Genomic DNA, 27,065 nt, shown 5'->3' on the forward strand with positions numbered 1-27,065 from the left:
CGAATAGCACCCATCAAGTGTGAGAATGGAAAAGCGTTTATGGAACACTAGGAAATAACGGAGGTAGTTAAATAATAATTTGCTTCAGTATTCACTACGGAAAAGGATCTTGGCGATTGTAGGGATGACTTGCAGTGGACTGAAAAGCTTGAGAATGCGCCGGAGATTTTGGAAAGCATCCAGTTGGATAGGTTCCCAGGACCGGACGGGATGTACACCCAGGGAACTGTGGGAAGCGAGGGTGCAGATTGCTGAGCCTCTGGCAATGATCTTTGCATCATCAATGAGGACGGGAGAGGTTCCGGAGGATTGGAGGGTTGCGGATCTTGTTCTCCTATTCAAGAAAGGGAGTAGGGAGAGCCCAGGAGACTATAGGCCAGTGAGTCTAACTTCAGTGGTTGGTAGGTTGATGGAGAAGATCCTGAGAGGCAGAATTTATGAACATTTGTAGAGGCATAATATGATTCGGAGTAATCAGCGTTGCATTGTCAAAGGCAGTTCGTGCCTTACGAGCCTGTTTGAATTTTTGAGGATGTGACTAAGCATATTGATGACGGTAGAACCACAGGTGTAGTGTATATGGATTTTAGCAAGGCATTTGATAAGGAACACCATGCAAGGCTTATCGAGAAAGTAAGTAGTCATGGGATTCAAGGGGCATTGCTTTGCGGATCCAGAACTGGCTTGCCCACAGAATGCAAAAAGTGATTGTAGACGGGTCATATTCTATATGGAAGCCGGTGACCAGTGGTGTGCCTCAGGGATCTGTTCTGGGACCCCTATTCTTAGTGGGTTTTTTTATAAATGACCTGGATGAGGATGTAGAGGGATAACTTAGGGAATTTGCTGATGACACAAAGGTTGGGGATATTGTGGATAGCGCGGTGGGCTGACAGAATTTACAACGGGACACTGATGGGATGCATTTTGGTTGGTCAAATATGTTAGCAGGAGATAGTTTAAGAGATGCAGTGATCCCCTGCATCTGGACCTCAAGGTATCGAAAATAAGAATGATACAGGGGAGGCTGATCTAAATGACGTAAACATCGATGCCGCCCAGGGCTGAAGGGGAACTGGACAGAGTGTCTGTGTACACAGCGGGGATGTTTTATATCTGGTGGCACATAATGGGGCGGGGTGGGGTGGGTTTTCGGCCTGAGCGGAGACGCCAGTTTCTCAGTAATTCATCAGTCAGCCGCATGCTGCAATGTGGAGCACTGGATTATTTCAAATGTGAAACCTGAGCTTTCCTCACATTCCTACTCGCAAACTCTCTCAGTACCACACTGAGCAAGGCTGTCACGGTATAATCAATAAAACATGGATGACCAATCTGAAGCTCACATAAGAAAATCAAAATGAATATTACATCATTTATGAGTGGGACATCACTGGGCAAACTCACACAGTTGTGCACATTGAGGGACGGATAAAAGAATCGGCAAACTCTTAAGAGAGAAGATACTCGGTGAAGGAAGCAATTTAGAATTGTTGAGGGAAATCTATTGATATACATGCTGCTGGAATATGAAACACTCTGGCTCTGTTTGTTTTATATCTAACAATTTATGAATTTACTTACGCACTTATATATTTACATTACAGCACTTATCTAAAGTGTTTATTTTCATTCAACATTGAAGAAGTTGCATTGCCAAGCCACAGACAATTAAAGACCAGGTGATGTTCTATTTGGCTGTATCTGTTTGAGTAAGAAATAGCATGCTGAATGAAGCCGGGGCGAATGGTCTGTTTGGCCCATGACTCTATTATCCTGAAAGTACTGCTCCGACAACTGACATTATTCATTGACGAACTCTCTATCTCACAACTATAGCATAAATCAACCGTAGGATACTCTTGTACCAAAAATAACTCGGGGAAGACGGCAACTATTTTGAGATCAGTTACCAGATTTGAGAATTAAGAGAAAAAATACACCCGCTTCAACTGAAACAGTGGCTTCCGGCTACAGGACTGAGAGGACACAGTTAACGCTCGAACAGAGACTGACAGGTACAGAATGAAACCCACACTCTCACACTGTAACAGTGCCTGACAGATACAGAATGAAATCCACACTCTCACACTGTAACAGAGACCGACAGATACAGAATGAAACCCACACTCTCACACTGTAACAGTGCCTGACAGATACAGAATGAAATCCACACTCTCACACTGTAACAGAGACTGACAGATACAGAATGAAATCCACACTCCACACTGCAACAGAGACTGACAGGTATAGAATGAAACCCACACTCTCACACTGTAGCAGAGACTGACAGATACAGAATGAAACCCACACTCTCACACTGTAACAGTGACTGACAGATACAGAATGAAATCCCCACTCCCACACTATAGCAGAGACTGACAAATACAAATTGAAACCCCACCGTCTCACAGTATGGCAGAGACTGTCAGATACAGAATGTACCCCACACTTTCGCACGAGTGGAAAAACTGGTATATGCTGTATGAAATGCACAGAGAGTGTGTGTGAGTGTGAGCGAGTGAATCTGTATGCGCGTGGGTGTATGTGCGTGTGTATGTCATAGTGTATATATATATGTATGGAAGTTTGCATGTGTGTGAGTGCATGTGTGTTTTTGAGTGTGTGTATCTGTGTTTCTGTGTGTGTGTGTGTGTGTGTGTGTGTGTGTGTGTGTGTGTGTGTGTGTGTGTGTGTGTGTGTCTGTGTGTGTATGTGTGTGTGTGTTCATAATACTTTCAATATGGCTTTGTTTGATGACTTGGCTGTATTAGATGGTCCTGCGAAGGACACTGTAAAGGAAATGCCAAGGACACGGGTATTTTTATGTTAAACCATGAGATCATATCGGAATGGTGTCTGTACATGTCAGAAAGTATTTTGTTAAATCATGCCGGTATTTACACCATGGAGAAACGTGTTGTGGTTGTACTCGTAACTCATCTCATTATAACCCTTCCCTAATTGAACGCCACAGTGTTTCAGCATCTAACTGTTCCTCAGGCGGAGTCAACAGCGATTTTGTCCGTCACTTTACTGTTCAAAATCGACAGCACATATAACAAATTTTATGCGTATACATTTTTTGATATATGAGTTGCACACAAACATCCGCACACATGCGCACACACAATAAGATCACACACAAACACACCTACACACACACACACACACACACACACACACACACACACACGCACACACAGACAGACACATATACACATAAAAACACGCGCGCGCTCATACACACTAACCCACACCCACACACATACATATAAACATAGGTACACTCAGATATTACAGATGTGGAGAAGATAGTTTAAGAGTTGGAGGGAACCGTGGACAGTTCTGGATTTATCGACGGTGTCGAAAATAAACATTATACAGGGAAAGTGATCAAAATGACGTAATGACGTAAACATCGATGCCGTCTGAAGGAAAATTGGACAGAGTGTCTGTGTACACAGCGGGTATGTTTATATCTGTCGGCAGATAATGGAGCATAATGCTGCGGGTTTAACAGCTGAGCGGTCAAAGTGAAGCTGCTGAATTAAAAAAAAAATAAAGTGAATGACATTAACTGAAAGTCTGCAGAAGGAGACTGAGAGTGTCCCTGGATTCACAGCACACTGAGGGGAAACCAGGTCTATTTGTAGATGAAACAATAGATGTGACAGTGAAAATTGTCCAAAATGTTGGAAGCACCGATTCCCGTTTGCTCGTGGAAAGAGAACCAAAGCCAAAGTCTGAAGGTGAACTGAACCGAGTGTCTGTGGACACAACGACTATGTTTTGTATATGGTGACACATCGTCGGACGGGGTGGGATCGGTTTGATGTCTGAGCAGCCAGAGTGGAACTGCTGAATTAAGAAAAAATGAATGATATCAAATTAAATTAAATTAATATTAAATTAAAATCCGCAGGAGGAGCCTGGGAGGGGTTTTCATGTGTCCCTGGATCCAGAACACACTGAGGGGAAACCGGATCTATTTGTAGATGAAGCAGCAGGCGTGAGAGTGCAAGTTGCTGAAAGTGCTGGAAACATCGATTCCGGAATGCTTGTGGAAAGAGAACCACAGTGAAAGTCTCAGTTTGGAAAATGGGAACAGTCGTGACCGCTGTCAATACAACTGTGGAATGTTGTAAATGAAGCTGATTGCTCACTTACTGGTCTCATTGCGCATTTTGCTCGAATTACGCAAAGGGATCTGACTGAGGTAATGCTAATGATATTGACGTGTTCGTGTTACATCCCCACAGAATTCACACCTGAGACACTGCCGGTGATGTAATTTGTTTGTTCAGTAACAATGGTCAGAGGTGGGACCTTGTCACTGGAGATCGATCCCCTGTATAAATCAGAGTCTGTTGTTGTACGTCAGCCCAGAGTGTCTTGCCGAGCTGTGGAATTCAGAGCAATCTCGTTCACTGCGTCACTCAAATGGGATATCCAGTAATCTGGCGGATTGAAGACATTTACTACCCTGTTGTTTCAGCCGTTGGAATTCCCGGTAAGCCGCTGTCACTCCTGCAAACGGCAGAAACTGAGAGTTAATTCCGGTGTTCTGAAGTGTTTCTGTCGCTACTTGTTTCCACAGCCACCTGTCCAGTCTCGCATTTCAGTCATGGGAGGAAGGCGCTGACAATATTAATCCCATTGCTTTCGCAGCAGGAAGCGCTCCATACTGGAGCCGAGATGCTGCCTTTGACTGAAATCCTCTCCGCTGTCTCGATTTCATCAAATAATTGTGAATCGAAATGTCTGCACAGGAGGACACCGGGCTACACAGCATCCGTGGGAACCAGCCGAGCTTCTGTTCTGTCCGTATGAATCGACGGTGAATTGCCTGACTGAGTGATGGAACAACGCGAAAGGCTCATTTACGTTAGAAATATGAGCAGAGGGAACCACCGATGTGGATTTCATTTCATTCCTGTGCGGCTCAGACCAGTGAAGTTGGTATATCAGACCCAATCCTTTTTGCGGCCAGGAAACATTTAACCAGCTGTCATCTGGTCGGTTTGGGAAATCACCCAAATTGAACCCATTTACAAAACTCGCAGAGAGTTCTCTGTCACGCCGATATTGCACACTGTCAACGGGGTCATATGTTCTTGGTCCAGTTTCCACCATTTGAAGCAGAAAATAAAAACAAGATGAAGTTTAATAATAATAATTTTTATCTATTGCCCTGACAGGTCAGTAACTTCACAGTCCTTTTTTCCCTTTCTCTTGCAGTTAACCTGGTGGCAATTGTTATCCTGTCCCGAGGAAAGTGCGGTCTCTCCAAATGCATCACTCGCTACCTGCTGGGAATGGCAGCGGCCGATCTCCTGGTGGTTATCTCTGATCCTCTGCTGAAATGGACTGTTCTCTTATACTTTAGTTCTTCCTTCTTCCATTGGACTCCCGTTTGTAGGGTTTTTCGTTGCCTGCTCGTAGGAAGCACCGGGGTCTCTGTCTGGCTACAGTCGCGTTCACCTGTGACAGATTTGTGGCCATTTGTTGTGAAAAGCTGAAAACTAAATATTGTACCGAAAGAACGGCGGCTGTGGTTATCGGGACAGTGAGTGTTCTGGGCTGTTCAGAAAGTGTCCCTTTCTACTTTACATTGGAGCCTTTGGTGATAATTGATGGAGTTTTCTATGGCTGTGTCACCAAACAGAACTTCTATGCTTCTCCCTCGTGGGCCGCACTTCTTGTGATTCATCGCATTTTCATGCCTTTTCTCCCGTTTGTTCTGATTTTATTATTCAATGCTCTGACAGTCAGACGGATTTTGTCCGCAAATAAAGTCCGGATGGGGCTCCGGGGCCGCAGTAACGGAAAGAATGACAAGGACCCGGAGATGGAGAACCGAAGGAAATCGGTGATTTTACTATTCAGTATAACCGGTAGTTTCATATTTCTGTGGTTAACACTGCTGGTTTTTGATCTCTACGTGCTGATTGCAAACATCCCTCATTACTCGGACACGGATCCGATTTATATCGCAGAATCCACGGCGACGATGCTGCAGATCCTCAGTTCCTGCACCAACACATGTATTTACGCCGTGACTCAGAGCAAGTTCAGAGAGGAGCTGTAGAACGCGGTGAAATACCCGCTGGAACTGTTAACCAAATTCCTTAAATCATAGAGAGACTTGTTCGTTTCTGCCGGAGATTTCAGTCAAACACCATGTTTCCTCCATAATCTATCCACTTGCCGATATGTAGAACCATGGGTAACAAATGAGCGCTCTGAAATACGCATGCTTTTTGTGATGATATATTTCACTCGCTGTTTACCCCGTACGGGTGAAATGTGTCCTTCATCAAATATGTAATATTTAGTGGTCACCTCAGCTGTAATGGAGGGTCTATAGTCAGGTCCCGCCCGTTTTATTTTAATAATCTCCCTTACATATGACAGCGTTTTACTCTGGTTTTGTCCAGTTAGGAAGAATCCTCTCCCTTTGCTCCATTCTCTCCGTTGTTTCTGATTCATCCTTTTCAGTGACGCTCACGGTGTTTTACTCCCAATATCTCTCACGTTGTCCTCGCTCACTCCTTGCCCCACGCCGGTGAGGGGAACGTGATCAGACTGAAACATAGCGGAGGTGTGTGTGTGTTATGATTCAATGTTCTATATATACTCTCTACTCTCCTTTACCCTTTATCTACTTAACAATCTTTTAGTATCTTCTTTGATAGTAGTCGCCATTTTCCTCTCAAAATTCACATTTTCCTTCAGAATGTGCTTCTTAGTTTCCTTCTGTAAGTTTTTAAAAGCGCCACAATCCTCTATCTTCCCACTAGCTCAGGCTTCCTTGCATGCCCTCTCTTTTGCTTTTACATTGGCTCTGACTTCACTTGTCAGCCACGGTGATGTCCTTCTTCCCTTCGAAAATTTGGTTTTGTTCAGGACTTGGAGCTTTAGTTTTTGGTCTTGTTTGTCTGGTGCATTTGGAGCTCATTTCCGGGGAACGTGCAAAGACAGAAGTGCGATATTAATACGCAGCAGCCTCTCCGGACTCTGGATTGGGGATTACCAAACGTTATGTGGAGTTTCTGGTGTAATCTATTTTGTCATTTGCTCTTGTGATATCATTCTGGAGGAACGTTGTCTCATTTTTTAACTACATTGCATTTCTGGTTTCTGAATGACAATAAACTGAATCTGAATCTGAAATGTATTCGTATTTGGAAATTTATCTGTCTTGCACTTCCCTCAGTTTTCGCGCAAGCTCCGGCCATTGCTTCGCTGCCGTACTTCCTGCAGGTGTCCCTTTCCAGTCACATTCGGCCAGTTCCCCTCTTCTACATTGTAATTTCCTTTATTCCACTGAAATACCACCGCAGTGGAATTTTGTTTCTTTTTCTCAAATTTCAATGTAAATTCAATCATATTGTGATCACTGTTCCCTAAAAGTTCATTAACCTTGAGCTCACCTCCGGACCATTGCACAACACATAATGCAGCTGAGTCTATCCTATAATGGGCTTCAATAACAAGTCGTTCTTAAAACCATCCCTTAGACAATCTACAAACTCTGTCTCTTGGGGTCCAGAACTGTTTTCCCCCAATCCAGTTTCATGTTAAAACCACCAACGATGATCATGGCACGCCCATCTGACAGGCCTTTTCTATCTCCTGCTATAATCTGTAATCCACATCCCGGCTGTTGTTTGGAGGCCTGTATACAACTGTCATTAGCGTCCTCTTACCCTTGTCATTTCTTAATTCAGCCCATAGAGACGCCACACCTTCCGGTTCTATATCATCCCGTTCCAATGAAATAACATTATACACAGGACCAAACCACCCGCTCTGCCTACTGACCTAGCTTTTCGATACACCCTATATCCTTGGACGTTCAGACCCCAATGGCAGCAATCCTTTAGCCATGTTTCAGAGATGGACAATACGTCATACTTGCCAATCTGTAACTGAATTTCAAGATCGTCCATTTCTTTTCTAATGTTGCGTGGATTCAAATATAACATTTTCAGTCAAGTATTTTTGCATTCCGTTTTAACTGAAGCACGCCTCTATTGCCCTGTAACTCACTCCACTGGCTGTGATTATGCCGCAACCCCTACTTGTCCTTTCTATCATCTCTTTTGCATACATTCTTTGATATTTCTGTTTTGCCATTAGCCCTATCACTCTGGTTCCCATTCCCCTACCAAATTAGCTTAAACCCTCCTGAACAGCTCTATTAAATCTGCCTGAAAGGAGATTGGACCCCTTTGGGTGCAGGTGTAACCCGTCCATTTTGTACAGGTCTTACCTCCCCCAGAAGAGCCCACAATGATCCAGGAACCCGAAGCCCTACCCCCTACACCAGTTTCTCAGCCACGCATTAATTTGCCTAAACATGCGATCCTTGCGCTCGTCAGCACGTCACACAGGCAGCAACCCCCAGATTACTACCGCGGTGCTCCTGCTTTACAGCTTCCTGCCCAGCTCCCTGAATACTCCATTCAGGACCTCCTCCACTTTTTCTACCTATGTCATTGGTACAGACGTGTACCAGGACTTCTGGCTGTTCATCCTCCCTTTCCACAATACTCCGCACCCGATCGGAGACATCCCGTACCCTGGCACCTGGGAGGCAACACACCATGCGGGTATCTCTATCAGTCTGACAGAACCTCCTGACTGTTTCCCCCACCATGGAATGCCCTACGACTACCGCCTTTCTCGTTTCCTTCTTTCCTTTCTGCACCATATGTCAATGATATCGGTGACGGAATTCCTGATTTTTTGATATTGGACAATGCAAAGCAAGGAGTCTGTAGAAGGTCTAACACAGGAGAGGGGAACAGGACAGTAAGTGACAGATGGAATATTGAGCAGGGAGTTGCTTTGCCATGTGCTTTAATGCAAGGAATAAAGGAATAGAATTTTGTTTAAACGTGAAACAAATTTAGAAATCAGAAATGCATTAGGACTGGGGAAGACAATATCTCAGAGAACCCATCACAGATCCTGCACATTAACGCTATCGCGATAGCATGCCAGGGGCTTTACAACATCAGCATCTTCATTAAATGCAGTATATCACGCATATCCGAAAACAATGAAGCTCTCTCGACACTGTCCCGTCACACACTCTCCCGAGGGCAGACACAGAGTGTTGCTCCTGCCGCAGTGTCCCATCACACTCCATGAAAAATGAAGGACATATTGCAGACCGGGATCAGTGTGAGGTTGAAATTAATATTATGTTAATTATGAATGCGACCGCTGGAATAACTTGGTACTCTGATGCACATGGTGGAAGGGATAACAACGCAATCATAAGAGTGCAGAGATAGAACATAGAACATACAGCACAGTACAGGCCCTTCGGCCCACAATGTTGTGCCGACCCTTAAACAATGCCTCCCATATAACCCCCAAACTCACATTCCTCCAGATAACAGTCTAGTAGCTTCGTAAGTAACATTAGTATATCTGCCTCAGGCCTTGCATTCCACGCACCAACCACTGTCTGAGTAATATGTTCTTCCTCTAATATCCTCCTTGAAATTCCCACCCCTTACCTTAAAGCCATGTCCTCTTGTACTGAGCAGTGGTGCCCTGAAGAAGAGGCGCTGGCTGTCCATTCTGTCTATTAATATCTTGTACTCCTCTATCATGTCTCCTCTCATCCTCTTTCTCTTCAAAGAGTAAAGCCCTAGCGTCATTAATCTCTGACGTTAATGCATGCTGTCTGAACCAGGCAGCATTCTGGTAAATCTCCTCTGTACCCTTTCGAATGCTTCCACATCCTTCCTCTAGTGAGGCGACCAGAACTTGTCACAGTACTCCAAGTGTGGCCGAACCTGTTTCATAGAGCTGCTTCATCACCTCGTGACATTTAAACTCTATCACCCGACTTATGAATGTTAACACCCCATTAGCTTTCTTAACTACCCTATCTACCTGTGAGGCAACTTTCAGGGATCTGTGGACATGTACCCCCAGATCCCTCTGCTCGTCCACACTACCAAGTATCTTGCCGTTTACTTTGTAATCTGCCTTCGATTTTGTCCTTCCTCACACTTCTCCGGGTTGAACTCCATCTGCCACTTCTCAGCCCACTTCTGCATCCTATCAATGTCTCTCTGCGATCATCGACAATCCTCTATACTATCTACAACAAGACCGACCTTTGTGTCGTCTGCACATCCAGATCGGTAATGAAAATCACGAAAAATAGAGGTCTCAGTACCGATACTTGTGGGACACCACTCGTCACAACTCTCCAATCCGAAAGTACTCCCTCCACCACGATCCTCTGCTTTCTGCAGGCAAGCCAATTCTGGATCCACCTGTCCAAAATTCCCTGGATCCCATGCCATCTCACATCTGAATAAGCCTACCGTGTGGAACCTTGTCAAATGCCTTACTAAAATCCATGTAGACCATTCCCACTGTACTACCCTCATCTGTATGCCTGGTTACCTCCTCAAAGAACTCTATCAGGCTTGTTAGACACGGTCTGCCCTTCACAAAGCCATGCTGACTGTTCCGGATCAGACCATGATTTTCTAAAGGCCCATTGATCCTATCGGTTAGAATCTTTTCCAACAGCTTTCCCACCACAGATGTAAGGCTCACTGGACTATAATTACCCGGACTATACCTACTATCTTATTTGAACAAGGGGACAACATTCGCCTCTCTCCAGTATCATTCCCGTGGACAAGAAGGTAGCAACATACAATTGCTGAGAGAAACGTATTCATATAAATGCGCTGGAACATAAACGCGCAGTTTCTGAGAGTTTTATTTCGATCAGATTATGAACTTACGCAGTTACTCATTTACTTTATTCAATTTCATGATTTCGTTTATTTTCATTCAACGTTTAGGAAGTTGTGTTGCGAGCCATGGAAAGTTATAGATCAGGTGCTTCCCATTTGGCTCTTTGTGTTTGAGCAACGAATAGTATGCAGAATGAAGTCGGGCCGAACGGTCTGTTTGCCATGTGACTCTATTACGAAGGATGTACTGCTCCGTACAGCCGTCATCATTCATCAGTGCGCTGTCCATCTCACAATTTTAACATAATCCAACTGCAGACGACTCTTGTTCTAATAATATCTCAGGAATACGGAGCCAAGTTTAAGAATATTTACTAGATTTGAGGAACAGCGGGAAAAATATAGAAAAACATACGCACGCTTACAATGAATCAGAGTTTCACAGGTACAGGATAGTTAGGACACACTGAACGCTCGAGTTGAGACTGCTGATACAGAAGGAATCCCCTACTCTCACACTGAACCCGAGACTGACACCGACAGAAGCCCACACTCTCAGTCTGTACCCGGGACTGTTTTCTACAAAATGAACCCCACACTCTCACACTGAACCCGAGACTGACACCGACAGAAGCCCACACTCTCAGTCTGTACCCGGGACTGTTTTCTACAAAATGAACCCCACACTCTCACACTGAACCCGAGACTGACACCGACAGAAGCCCACACTCTCAGTCTGTACCAGGGACTGTTTTCTACAAAATGAACCCCACACTCTCACACTGAACCCGAGAGTGACACCGACAGAAACCCACACTCTCAGTCTGTACCAGGGACTGTTTTCTACAAAATGAACCCCACACTCTCACACTGAACCCGAGAGTGACACCGACAGAAGCCCACACTCTCAGTCTGTACCAGGGACTGTTTTCTACAAAATGAACCCCACACTCTCACACTGAACCCGAGAGTGACACCGACAGAAACCCACACTCTCAGTCTGTACCAGGGACTGTTTTCTACAAAATGAACCCCACACTCTCACACTGAACCCGAGAGTGACACCGACAGAAACCCACACTCTCAGTCTGTACCAGGGACTGTTTTCTACAAAATGAACCCCACACTCTCACACTGAACCCGAGAGTGACACCGACAGAAGCCCACACTCTCAGTCTGTACCAGGGACTGATTTCTACAAAATGAACCCCACACTCTCACACTGAACCCGAGAGTGACACCGACAGAAACCCACACTCTCAGTCTGTACCAGGGACTGTTTTCTACAAAATGAACCCCACACTCTCACACTGAACCCGAGAGTGACACTGACAGAAGCCCACACTCTCAGTCTGTACCAGGGACTGTTTTCTACAAAATGAACCCCACACTCTCACACTGAACCCGAGAGTGACACCGACAGAAGCCAACACTCTCAGTCTGTACCAGGGACTGTTTTCTACAAAATGAACCCCACACTCTCACATCGCACCGGAGACTGGTGGGTACAGAATGAACCACCCCTCTTCACACCATACTCGCGACAAGTAGGTACAGAATAAAACACTCACTGTCATATTGTCCGACGGAATCTCCGCCGTTTGTTGATTGTCTCTGACTGCCTTCGTTCTCTATCTCCAATCTCTATTTTATGTGAATTATAATTCAATCTTCTCTTAAGTTTCGGCTTAAAACGTACTGCATCCTGAACACTGCTCTCCGGCAGACTGAGCTATTACTCTCTGCTCTCCAATTCACTGCTTATTCTTATTTCATGCTCCTATCTGCAGACTCCGCCGTAAAATACGTTGTTTAACGCGTTCAGTGATGGAAGAGAAAGACCTGAACAGGAGAGAGAGAGAGAGAGAGAGAGAGAGAGAGAGAGAGAGAGAGAGAGAGAGAGAGAGAGAGAGAGAGAGAGAGAGAGAGAGAGAGAGAGAGAGAGAGAGAGAGAGAGAGAGAGAGAGAGAGAGAGAGGAGAGAGACAGATGGAGATAGTGCATGTGAGCGAGAGAGATAGACACACGCACACACACACACACATCTGGAGAAGATAGTTTAAGAGATGGAGGGAACGGTGGACAGCTCTAGACCAGTGTATCGAAAATAAATGTTACACGCGGAAGGCCGATCTAAATGACGTAAAAATTGATGCCGTCCAGGGCTGATGGGGAAATGGACAGGGTGTCTGTGTACACAGCGGGTATGTGTTATATCTGATGGCCCACAGTGGACGGGGTGGGGTGGGTTTTGTGTCTGATGGGGAACTGGACAGAGTGTCTGTGTACAGAGCGGGTATGTTTTATATCTGGTGGCACATAATGGGACAGGGTGTTCTGTATTTGTTGCCTGAGAGGAGACGCCAGTTTCTCAGTAGTTCATCAGTCAGCCGCATGCTGCAATGTGGAACATTGGATTATTCCAAATGTGAAACCTGAATTTCCCTCACATTCCTACTCACACACTCTCTCAGTACCACATTGAACAAGGCTGTCAATAAAACCTGTGATACCGACAAGTCTGAAGCTCACATAAGAAAATCAAAATGAATGTTACATTATGTATGAGTGGGACATCACATGAAAAAAGTCGTGCACATTGAGGAACGGATAAAGGAATCGGCAAACATTAGAGAGCTGAGATACACGGTGAGGGCTGCAATTTAGAATTGTTCAAGGAAACCACTTCATGTACATGCTGTCACAACATGAAGCTTTCAGCCTCCGGGTTTTATATCTATCAATCCATGAATTTACTTATGCACTTATATATTTAAATTAAGGCATTCATTTACCCTGCCCCAGAGTACTGAAATGTTACGTTTATCCAGTTATGTTAGATGGCTCAGAATGTTGGACAATACCTCGTAACCTGAGCAGAGATGTGTGTTTTTTTTTGAGGAGGATGTAAAGAATAGCATGGACGAAACGAATATCTAACGAGAATGTCATGAACAGAAAAAACACTAAAAGAGAAATAATGTATGCGATCGAGAAAAGGCAACGTAACTTCATTGGACATGTGATTAGGAAAGAAGAGTTAGAATGCACAGTGATGATGGGGAAGATTGGAGGGAAGAAAGCAAGAGGAAGGCAAAGACAAATGATGATGGAGACAGCAGCAAGAGAACAGGAAATGGATATCAGTGAATTCATCCACTTGACCCGAAACAGGAGTGTGTGGGCCATGGCAGTCAAAGCTCAAACTGGGCACGGCACCTGATGATGATGATGATTTTCAATCAACATTGAAGTAGTTGCGTTGCCAAGACATAGAAAATAACAGATCTGGTGCTGTTCGGTTCGCTCTATGCAGTTGAGTAACGAATCGCATGCGGAATGATGCCGGGCCGAATAGTCTGCTTGACCTATGGACTCTTTGATTCGGGACGTACTGCTCAATACATCCGCCATTATTCATCAGTGATCTGTCTGCGTGACAATTATCACGGAAACCAACTGCAGGAGATTCTTGCTCCAAATATGGCTCAGGGAAGACAACCGCTATTATAAGAGTAGCATCTAGATTTGAGGAAGCGAGAAAAAGGAGAAAAAGATACATCCGCGCCCGCTGAATCAGTGGCTTCCGGGTACAGGACTGAGCCGACACACTTAACGGTCGAGTAGAAATTGACAGATGTAGAATGAACCCCACACTCTCAGTTTGCCCTCTCTTCCCAAGCTGACGACTTCCATCCTCCCGCAGCAGCGGTTTTAAGGCACCAGGACCCGCCTTCACCCTTTCTCCTGTCAGTAGAAGCAGTTCTGCTGGGCTCAGAGGACTTAGAAAGCAGAGATACACTTGGTTGCAAATGATACAGAATGAAACCCGCAGTCTCACACTGTAACAGAGATGGGCAAATACAGAATGAACCCACACTCTCACACTGTAACAGAGATCGGCTAATACAGAATGAACCCACACTCTCACACTGTAACAGCTACTGACAGATACAGAATGAACCCTACTCTCACACTGTAACAGAGACTGACAGATACAGAATGAAACCCACACACTCACACTGTAACAGAGACTGACAGATACAGAATGAAACCCACACTCTCACACTGTAACAGAGACTGACAGATATAGAATGAAACCCACACTCTCACACTGTAGCAGAGACTGTCAGATACAGAATGACACCCACACTCTCACACTGTAGCAGAGACTGACAGATACAGAATGAAATCCACACTCTCACACTGTAACAGAGACTGACAGATCCAGAATGAAATCCACACTCTCACACTATAACGGAGACCGACAGATACAGAATGAAACCCACACTCTCACACTGTAACAGAGACTGACATATACAGAATGCAACCCATACTCTCACACTGTAACAGAGACTAACAGATACAGAATGAAACCCACACTCTCACACTGTAACAGAGATCGGCTAATACAGAATGAACCCACACTCTCACACTGTAACAGCTACTGACAGATACAGAATGAACCCTACTCTCACACTGTAACAGAGACTGACAGATACAGAATGAAACCCACACTCTCACACTGTAACAGAGACTGACGGATACAGAATGAAACCCACACTCTCACACTGTAACAGAGACTGACAGATACAGAATTGAAACCACACTCTCAGACTGTAACAAAGACAGACAGATATAGAATGAAACCCACACTCTCACACTGTAACAGAGATCGGCTAATACAGAATGAACCCACACTCTCACACTGTAACAGCTACTGACAGATACAGAATGAAACCCACACTCTCACACTGTAACAGAGACTGACAGATACAGAATTGAAACCACACTCTCAGACTGTAACAAAGACAGACAGATATAGAATGAAACCCACACTCTCACACTGTAACAGAGATCGGCTAAAACAGAATGAACCCACACTCTCACACTGTAACAGCTACTGACAGATACAGAATGAAACCCACACTCTCACACTGTAACAGAGACTGACGGACACAGAATGAAACCCACACTCTCACACTGTAACAGGGACTGACAGATACAGAATTGAAACCACACTCTCAGACTCTAACAAAGACAGACAGATATAGAATGAAACCCACACTCTCACACTGTAGCAGAGACTGACAGATACAGAATGACACCCACACTCTCACACTGTAGCAGAGACTGACAGATACAGAATGAAATCCACACTCTCACACTGTAATAGAGACTGACAGATCCAGAATGAAATCCACACTCTCACACTATAACGGAGACCGACAGATACAGAATGAAACCCACACTTTCACACTGTAACAGAGACTGACATATACAGAATGCAACCCATACTCTCACACTGTTACAGAGACTGACAGATACAGAATGAAACCCACACTCTCACATTGTAACGGAGACTGACAGATACAGAATGAAACCCACACTCTCACATTGTAACAGAGACTGACAGATACAGAATGAATCCCACACTCTCACACTGTAACGGAGACTGACAGTTAGGTAATGTATGTCCAGATCTAAATGCATAGACTCACACTCTATGAGCGATGTAGAGTGTGTCTGTGTGGATGTGTCTGAGTGATGGTGTATCTGTCCGAGAGAGAGTGAGTGTATCCGTGTATGCGTATGTTTGTGTGTGAGGTGTGAGAGAGTATCTGTTTGCGCGTCTGTGAATGTGTGTATATATGTGTGAGAGAGTGTATATGTGTGTTTGTCTGTGTGTGTGAACGTATACGTGTGTGTGTGCGCCCGCGCTGATAAGACTATTTTTAAATATGGTTTTATTGGATGACGTGGCCTGATTTGACGTTCCTGCGAAGGGCACTCCAAAGGATATGCCAAAGACACGGGAACCGTTATGTTAAACCATGAGATCAAATCGGAATGGAATCTATACATGTCAGACAGTATTTTGTCAAATCATACCGGCTTACACCGTGAGGAAACGTGTTGTAGTTGTGCCCGTAATTCACAGGGCAGTGAGTGACAGCCTTATCAGCCCATTATGTTCCTACAGCTAAATGAAGGACAGTATTTCACCATCTAACTGTTCATCAGGCAGATTCAACAGCGGCTTTGTCCGTCACTTTACTGTTTCAAAATCCAGGGCACGAGTAGGAAATTCCATGCATATATATTATAAGATAGATAAGAGTTACACACAAATATACATGCAGATGCGCACGCACACAACCGCTCCTATACGCATATCCACACACACACACACACTCACGCATGCACGTATACGCACGCGTGCGCTCACACACACACACAAACATATATACACAAGTAAATACAGACATGGAGAAGATAGTGTAAGAAATGGAGGGAACCGTGGACAGCTGAGGACTTCAAGGTATCTAGAATAAGTATTATACAGGGGAGTCTAACCTAAATGACGTAAATATTGATGTCGTCCAGGGCTGAAAGAAAACTGGACAGACTGTCTGTGTACACAGCGGGTATGTTTTATATCTGGTGGCACATAGTGGGACGGGGTGGGGTGGGCTTGGCGTCTGAGCGGCCAAAGTGGAGCTACAGATTTAAGAAATACTGAACGATATTGACTGAAAGTCTGCAGGAGGAGATTGGGAGGGGTGCTCCTGTGTCCCTGGATCCAGGGCACACTGAGGGGAAACCGGATCTATTTGTAAATGAAACAGAGGGGACAGTGAAAATTGTCGAAAATGCTGGAAACATCGATTCCGGATTGCTTGTGGAAAGAGAACCACAGTGAAAGTTTCACTTTGGAAAATGGGAGCAGTCGTGACCGCTGTCTATACAACTGTGGAATGTTGTAAATGAAGCTGCTCATTGCTCACTTACTGGTCTCATTGCACATTTTGGTCGAATTACACAGAGGGATCTTACTGAGGGAATGCCAATGATACTGATGTGTTTGTGTTACATGCCAACAGAATTTGCACCAGAGACACTGCCGTTGATGTAATCTGTTTGTTCAATAGCAATGATCAGAGGTGGGACCTTGTCACTGGAGATCGATCCCCTGTATAAATCAGAGCCTGTTGCAGTACGTCAGCCCAGAGTGTCTTGCCGAGCTGTGGAATTCAGAGCAATCGCGTTCACTGCGTCACTCAAAAGAGATATCCAGTAATCTGGCGTTTAGAAGATATTTTCTACCCTGTTATTTCAGCCGTTTGAATTCCCGGTAAGTTGCTGTCACTCCTGTAAACGGCAGAAAATAAGAGTTAATTCCTATGTTCTGAAGTGTTTCTCTGGGTACTGGTTGCCTTTGACACCATAGCTCAAGCAGCGGAGCGAGCGTCCAGTTGACTTTCGATAGTAGCTGGAGGTCTGACCGTCGGGGGTTAGAAGATTGATCACCCTCTGCTGTCCCGCCATCCCGAGGATGTTCCGGGTTAGAGGATGAAACGTCTGGAGACGGGTGGATCCGACTGATGACTCGACGGAATCCTCAGTCCCTGCATTTCGGTCATGGGCGGAAGGCGCTGACAATGTTAATCCCTCTGTCTGGCTGACAGTCGCGTTCACCTGTGATAGATTTGTAGCCATATGTTGTGAAAAGCTGAAAACAAAATATTGCACCGAAAGAACGGCGGCTGTGGTTACCGGGACAGTGAGTGTTCTGGGCTGTTTAGAAAGTATTCCTTTCTACTTTACAATAGAGCCTTCGATGAGATTTAATGGAGTTTTCTGTAGCTGTGCGACCAAAGAGAGCTTCTCTACGTCCCCCGCGTGGGCCGCACTTGAGATGATTCATCGCGTTTTCATGCCTTGTCTCCCGTTTGTTCTGATTTTATTGTTCATTGCTCTGACAGTCAGACGGATTTTTTTCCACCAATGAAGTCCGGATGGGTCTCCGGGGCCGCAGCGACGGAAAGAATGACAAGGACCCGGAGATGGAGAACCGAAGGAAATCGATGGTTTTACTATTCAGTATAACCGGTAGTTTTATATTTCTGTGGTTAACACGGGTGGTTTTTGACATCTACTTACCTTTGGCAGAAATTGCTTGTTATACGGACACTGATCTGATTTTTATCGCAGACCCCACGGCGACGATGCTGCAGATCCTCAGCTCCTGCACCAACACATGTATTTACGCCGTGACTCAGGGAAGATTTAGAGAGGAGCTGAAGAACGCGGTGAAATACGCGCAGAAATGGTTAACTATTTTTTTTTAATCATTGAGCGACCAGCTGGTTTCCGCAGCGGAATTAAATTAATCGCTGTGTTCCTCCATACACTATCCACTGGTATGTAGAACCACGGTTAACAGCTGTGCGCTCTGAAATACGGATGTATTATTGGTGGTATAGTTCACTCGCTGTCTACCCCATCAGATGAAATTTGTTCTTCATCAGATTCCTCTCAAATATGTAAAGCTCGCTTCAGCAGTAATTCACCCAGATAGGCGCGGTGTCGAACTCGGTAACTGTCGGGGACGGTCTAGTCAGTTCACGCCCGTTTTAATTTCATTCTGTCCATTGCGTCTCATTCTTCGTTCTGTTGATGCTCACAGAATTTCACTCCTGATTTGTAATGTTAGCTTGGATCCGTCCCCTTTTCTGCAGCCCCTGCGCTGTTGCAATAGGCAATAGACAATAAACAGTAGGTGCAGGAGTAGGCTATTAGGCGCTTCTAGCCAGCACCGCCATTCACTGTGATCATGGCTGATCATTCACTATCAGTACCCCGTTCCTACCCTCTCCCCATATCCCTTGACCCCGCTATTTATAAGAGCTCTATCTAACTCTCTCTTGAACGCATCCAGAGACTTGGCCTCCACTGCCTTCTGGGGCACAGCATTCCACATATCCATCACTCTCTGGGTGAAAAAGTTCTTCCGCATCTCTGTTCTAAATTGTCTACCCCTTATTCTAGATCTGGTCTCACCCATCAGCAGGAACATGCTTCCTGCCTCCAGTGTGTCCAATCCCTTAATAATCTTATATGTTTCAATCAGATCCCCTCTCATCCTTCTAAATTCCAGTGTATACAAGCCCAGTCGCTCCAATCTTTCAACATATAATAGTTCCACCATTCCGGGAATGAACTTTGTCAACCTACGATTCACTCCCTCGATAGCAAGAATGTCCTTCCTCAAATCTGGAGACCAAAACTGCACAGAATATTCCAGGTGGGGTCTTACCGGGGCCCTGTACAGCTGCAGAAGGACCTCTTTACTCATATACTCAGTTCCTATTGTTATAAAGGCCAGCATGCCATTAGCTTTCTTCACTGCCTGCTGTACCTGCATGCTTGCTTTCATTGACTGATGTGCAACATCACCTAGATCTCGTTGTAATTCCCCTTTTCCTAACTTGACTCCATTTAGATAGTAATCTGTCTTTCTGTTCTTGCCACCAAAGTAGATAACCTCAAATTTATCCACATTAAACTGCATCTGCCATACATCCGCCCAATCATCTAGCCTGTTCAAGTCACCCTGCATTCTCATAACATTCTCCTGACATTTCACACTGCCACCCTGCTTTGTGTCATCGGCAAATTTGCTGACGTTACTTTTAATCCCTTCATCTAACTCATTAGTGTATATTGTAAACAGCTGCGGTCCCAGCACCGAACCTTGCGGTACCCCACTGGTCACAGCCTGCCATTCCGAAAGGGACCCGTTAATCGCTACTCTTTGTTTCCTGTCAGCCAGCCAATTTTCAATCCATGTCAGTACTCTGTCCCCAATACCACGTGCCCTAGTTTTGCCCACTAATCTACTATGTGGGACATTATCAAAAGTTTTCTGGAAGTACAGGTACACTAAACTGGCCACTGGCTCTCCCTTGTCTATTTCCATAGTTACATTCCCAAAAAACTCCTGAAGATTAGTCAAGCATGATTTTCCCTTCATAAATCCATGCTGACTCTGACTGATTCTTCTACTGTTATCCAAATATGTCGTAATTTCCTCTTTCATTATTGACTCGAGCATCTTTCCCACCACTGACGTCAGGCTAATCGGTCTATAATTCCCTGTTTTCTCTCTACCTTTCTTTAAAAGTGTGACAACATTAGCCACCCTCCAATCAGCAGGAACTTTTCCTGAATCTATAGAACATTGGAAAATGATTACCAATGCGTCCACGATTTCTACAGCCACCTAGAATGGGATGCATCAGGTCCCTGGGACTTATCAGCCTTCAGACTCAGCAGTTTATCCGACTCCGTTTCTTGCCTAATATAAATTTACTTCAGTTCATCCTTTACCCTTGTTCCTTTGACCACTATTACATCTGGGGGATTGTTTGTGTCTTCCCTAGTGAAGACAGATCCGCGTTACCTGTTCAGCTCAGCTGCTATTTCCTTGTTCCCTATAATAAACTCACCCGTTTCTGTCTTTCTTGGCCCAATTTTGGTCTTATTTCCTGATTGTTCCTCTTAGTGACACACACGGTGTTTACAACACAATCTCTCTCAGGATGCCCTCGATTTCACCAGAAACTTCCCCGGTTATTTCTTCCCCGACGCCTCTACTCTGGTTTAGATTAATGAGTTTCACCATGAGGGAAACATGATCGGACTGGAAGAGAGCAGAGACATTAGCGTTTTGTTCTTTTTTTTCAACTGCGTCTCCATCTCCGGGCTGTTCTCACTTTGTCCCTGCGTATCTCCTTCTTTATCTCTGTTGACACCCTAAGGCACCGTGACCATCTGTTTCCTTACTTTTCCCTCTGTTCTCTGTTTTTCCCTGTCCACGCGCCCTGTCCCGGACTGACCAAAATAAATCACATTGCAGTATGTTGGAAAATATATTGACACTGATAATAAATATACTGAAAACATTAAAGAACTTGCAAAGCCACGGCAAAATGTTCCTTGATTCTCTCTCTCTCTCTCTCTCTCTCTCTCTCTCTCTCTCTCTCTCTCTCTCTCTCTCTCTCTCTCTGCTCTCTGTCTAATTGAACTAATTGAAAGTGTAATCGATATTTTTGGGAAAAAGAAAGGATGATACTGGAAATCCGAATTCAGTATAAACTACTGGAAACTCTCTGCTTGTAAGGTACGGTTCGGTTAAATTATTTATTAATATTTCAGTCATCTATGCTTATCGTTCATCGTAAATTGTACATTGATTGTGTGACGCAGAATTACTTTAAATAATGTTCTACCGCTTTAGGACGGAACATTACTCACTCTGTTCCATTCCCAGTTCCGTTTCACTGATGCCTGTCCTGCAACCAATCAGCTCATACAACAACAGTGATTATTCTTGCTCGAGGTTTGACGGAAGTAAGACTTGACAGGACAGGTAACTTTTCGAGCGCCAATTAGATTGATGCGCCACGCGGCAGTTATTAGTAACTAAACACTTCATCACAAATATCGTTTCCAATGATACGTAAGGATTATGTCCCATCCCCGGCACCCCGTGAACACAATAACAGTTCGAATCCCAAGGGACTTCATTCCAGTGTGACCCTCAGGCTCGTCCATCACGTGCACGTCTGGGACTAAACGACATCTGGTTCCACCAAACTGAGAACTCGTTTGCGTGGATGCTGCGGGATGAGCTGCCCAGCTACAAATCCGCTCCGCAAAATATCAAACTCCACACAATATGCGGTTAAACGATTGTTTTTTATAATTCTTAATTTAACTATACGTTTAGTAAAGAAACAAAATAAAGATAAAGGCCTATTCTCATGGCGCAGTCTTTTGCGCATCGCTGGAACTCAGATTTGTTCAGCTTCTCCGAGCGTCTCCGAATTTCGGACCTTCGCTCCTCATTCCACTCCGACCAGTGGACCTCCGACTCTCTCCATCGCTCCCCAACGAAAGGCCGCGAAAACCCAGCTCCCACACACACAAGAAAGACCAGCATTTCCTCACTGACTAACCCAGGCAAACAAAGCCCCGTTATCTCTAGCCATAACCCAAACATTGCTGCTGCAGAGAAACCGTTACATTAGCAGTGAATCATTGCAGAGGGGCCTTTACATCAGCAGTGAAACATTGTAGAGAAAGCGTTACATTAGCAGTGAAACATTGCAGAGAAACCGTTACATTAGCAGTGAAACATTGCCGAGGGGCCATTACGTTAGCAGTGAAACCTTACAGCGTGTTACTCCCAATCAAACTGAGTGGTTTCGTGAGTACAAATAACTGTCTGGCGAGACTAAATGACAAGATCATTGCAGTCCGGGGATGGCAACGATCTGGGGTTGACTTCGTTGTGTGAATGCAGCGCAGGTTCTTCTGTTGTTGACTGCTATCTACGTCCAATCACAAACAAGAGAAAATCTGCAGATGCTGGAAATCAGAGTAATAAACACAAAGTCCAGGAGGAACTCAGCAGATCAGGCAGCATGGATGTAAAAGAGTGAACCCTCGACGTTTCGGACCTAGACCCTTCATCAGGGTGATTCCATACAATAGGATTGGACATTTCCACCATAACAGTGTCGGCGACAGCTCTTAGAGAACGAGGCATGCCTCTGGCAAATGAGGGAAATTGTACAGAATATGCAATGGGCCGTCTGAGGTCTCCATGTCGTTGTGTTAAGTTTCCACTTGCTGTTCATTCATCAATAATTGGAAAGGAACTGGATAGTCAGATATACCTAAAGGACGGGCCGTTGAAATAGGGGTGTTCAGAGAATTAAAGGCTGTGTTCATTCCCTGAGTCCATTGTATTTCGACAGACATGATCGGTAATGAGGCTTCACGAAGAGGAGGCTCAATCATTCGATATGCAGGAATCCAATGTCTAAATTAATCGACCATTCCCAAAACGGGAAGCATTTCAGTCCGGGTGGGGGGACGTGGTACATTAATAAAAGCTGCAGTTCGTTCTTCGGCAAGTTGGTCAGTTCCTTGAGTAAGCATGTGTCCCAAATACTGTACAGTGGTCTGGCAAAGCTGCAGATATTGAGGGATACTTTGTGTGCATTTTTAGCCAGGTTTTACAGCAAAGCAATTAAACGGGGCGGGAAAGAGAATAAACAGATATTCAGCACCCTGGAAAATTCTACCTACCCCTGGCAACCGGAGGGCGCTAAAATCTCGTGTGACTGCTGCGGCATAAACCGAGGGTCTCTCAGTTTACCCATGATGCAACCTGGTCCGAGTTCACTGTCCACCACTGTCAGTGAAAGCAAACAAATACTGACTCTCCTTGTGTAATGGGATGGAGAAAAATGCAGAACAGGGTATGTGGCAGAAAAAGATATTCAGATGAGACAGGAATATGCAGAGAATGACATCAGTATTGGGTACAACAGGAGGATGAGGTACAACTACCTTGTTAATAGCCCTTAAGCATTGCAAAAAATAAATCACTCATTATCACCACCTGGTTTCGGAATTAGTGAAGCAGGAACAATGCGGGGACTGCAGGATGGCAGCAGCACTTCCTGATCCAAAGGTGCTTTTTTGACAGGTTTCATATCTACTCACCGTGACAAATGATATTGTCGTATTGACGGTAGAATAGCATTGGTCTTCAAATGTACCGTGTGGCGGGGCGGAATGTATAGGTTCCACTTGACTTTCTGTGTGTCGCCCACAGTGAGGGAGGCACCTGCCAGAGCAGGAAGGATCAATATGTTCCGGTATATCCGGGGTGGAGGCGGGAGGGGGAGAACAGATCATACTTTGTTTTAACGATGAAGAAGCAAATATTGTGCAACCGCCCTGAGCCGAATGATGCTGTCAGGTAGCATTAGTTATACACTGGGTCCGAATTAAGTCTGAAGCACGGGTCCCTGTAGTTCAGGGGGTTGCGGGGAGTTTGATGACGATAGTGACATAAGGGTTTAGGTTTGCCAATTTAAGTCGCACATTCCGTTGTTCGCTCAAAAAAAAAAACACTTCTGCCACTCTGTCCTCTGGACCATAATAGTTCCGTCCGGTTGAGAAGAGTTTCTGCTCTGTTGAGCACGGAAAAGAGCTTTTGGTGATAGCTCGGCTGAGATGTTTCAGTGTATCGGGCGGTGTAATGGGAATACATCAGGCGTTGGCAGGTCAGAATCAGCTGTCGTAGATAGTGAAGCGTCGTTGGGCAGTTTAACAGTGTCTGTACTATGTGAACGGTAGCACAGAGTTGTTCTGCAACTCGACTCCATCGTGTATCAGGGAAACGGGAAATGAAGTCAGTTATATTGTCTCCTGCTTTTTGCCTGCATCTGGTTCCCTCTCCAAAATCACTATGCTGACGGACTGCCACATATCGGCAGCCGAGCACGGTCACCTTTAACCATGTCCCCATGGTGACGTTATATCCGTCATTGTCGTTTCTCCCTCCATCCCTCTGGGGAATCCAAACGCGCTTTGTATTGCAGGCCAAGTGGGTTCCGCACACTTTTCAGAACATCCACAGAAAAGGGGTTACAAATGTCACAGAATTGTCCCCTAGCCCGAACTCCAGAAACAGTCCACAGCCCGAATACCGCGGAAGTGCCAATCATATTTTTTTTTTTTGGATATTGTGTAACTGGATCGAGTTCTGATTTCACTTCTTTTTCTTTCTCCCCGTTTCCTGTTCCAATACGCAAATTATAGTCGTCCCATTTTTCAGTCCCCTCGACCTGTGCAGAAGCGACCTGAAAAGATAGGCTCACCTTTCCTTCGATGTATCGTTGTCTTGCCGTTTGTTCCCCTCCTGCTCCTCTGCTTCGGTTGCCTGAGTATTACAAGGCAAGGTCGGGATGTTTGATTCTGTCGTATATCTTCTGCTAACAATAAATCTTTAACCAGACCTGAAACCGGCCTGGGCTCAGGCTCTCTAGGTGAGGATAGAAGAATTGAGACGCCTCCCCTTTCTTTTGTTTGGACTCCGTTTGGTCAGTCAGTCTATTATTATCTGTCACGAATGTTGATGTCGCTTTTGTACCTCCAGCACTTATCCAATCCTTTCTTCCCGGCCGTGGCCCAGGTTCAGGAAGGATCAAACAGGAGCGAACTCGAAGTTGCCTTTCCGACCCTCAGATACTCTATCGCTTGGCCTCCTTTTGTAGGAATCCTCCTCAACTACGCCAAGGGTAGAAATTGTTTTAATATAAAATTCAATACCAGACGTCAATTGGCGAATCTTTTATTTGATTATGCTATCATAGAGAGTCCACATGTGTGGAACTCTGAGATACAAGCAAAAGGCTTGTCTTTATGTCTAGTAGCAAAGAGCGTGCCAGACCTTCCCAGAACAGTGGAATTAGTTCATAATGCTGTTTTCTTGATCTGTGGCTCATCCGATTGCATACACTTCATTTGTACAGCGGTGTTATCGTTCTGAGGAGTTGTAGTGACAAGCACGATATTCTGGTGGAAAACACAGAAGTCCGCAATGTCACTAAGCTACAGAGACGTTCAGCCCTGTAATATATATATTCGGAAATGTCATCCACGGGGAAGGAAGTTGGAGGTCAGAGAGAGAGGGAAGGTGATGGTTGAGGAGTAGGCATGGGGAAGGAGTAGAAAGTGGGGAGAGACAGAGATTAGGCAGAAAGCGAGTGTGAAGAGAGAGAGAGAGAGAGAGAGAGATCTGGGGTTGGAAAACTGGGAGGAGGAAGAACCTGGGAGAGATCGACTGTAGGGCAGAGTGCAGACGGGAAAACAATGAGGAAAAGATCGGGAGAGAGGGATATTTGGAAGAGAGCGATGCCAGGGTTATGAGAGAGATTTCGAATGGGTAGAGAGATCTGAGTGGGGGAGGGGCCGAGGATAGGATTGAGGAGAGACCGGCGGATGGAGGACAGAGACAGGAAGGGTATCGAGTCGGGGACTGAACGAGTTGGGAAAGGGACACTGTGAAGAGAGTGCACTCAGTGTGCGGCGGGATGGGTAATAGAGCCTGTTAAAGAGATAGACGGGGTGTACCGAAAGGGACTGATGCGAGAAGGAGACAGGGGGGCTGGGCAGAGAAAGGCTCCGTAGCAGGGATGCCTGGGAAGAGGGTGTGTGGGGAAGTATGACAAAATCCAGAAAAAAAATGTACAGTGGGGAGCTAGAGGGCTTTCCTTCACGCTTTGCATTTTGGGATTGCTGTTCTCCCATTGTAAAGTGCTGCCGAAACATACAATCCTTCCCGTCTCGGTGACTCTTTCCCTCGACCCCTCTCCTTCCAACTCGCATCCACAATCTGCCTCCCTCCAAGCCTTCTTCGCCACCATTACTCTCCCTTACTGTCTGACCTCCAACCTCCCTGCACGTGGATGAAATTTCCGAATATAAGTTTTACAGGGCTGTATGTTGCTGTAGCTCAGTGATATTGTGGACTTTCCAGGCAAATATCGTGCTTGGCACTGCTACTCCTTAGAACGATAACAGAGCTACACAAGTGCGATGAGTGTAATCGGATGAGCCACAAATCGCGAGAAGAACATTATTTATTAATTCCACTGTTCTGGGAAGGTCTGGCGCG

The sequence above is a fragment of the Hypanus sabinus genome, unplaced genomic scaffold (genome assembly GCF_030144855.1).
Source record: "Hypanus sabinus isolate sHypSab1 unplaced genomic scaffold, sHypSab1.hap1 scaffold_265, whole genome shotgun sequence".
Lineage (NCBI taxonomy): Eukaryota > Metazoa > Chordata > Chondrichthyes > Myliobatiformes > Dasyatidae > Hypanus > Hypanus sabinus.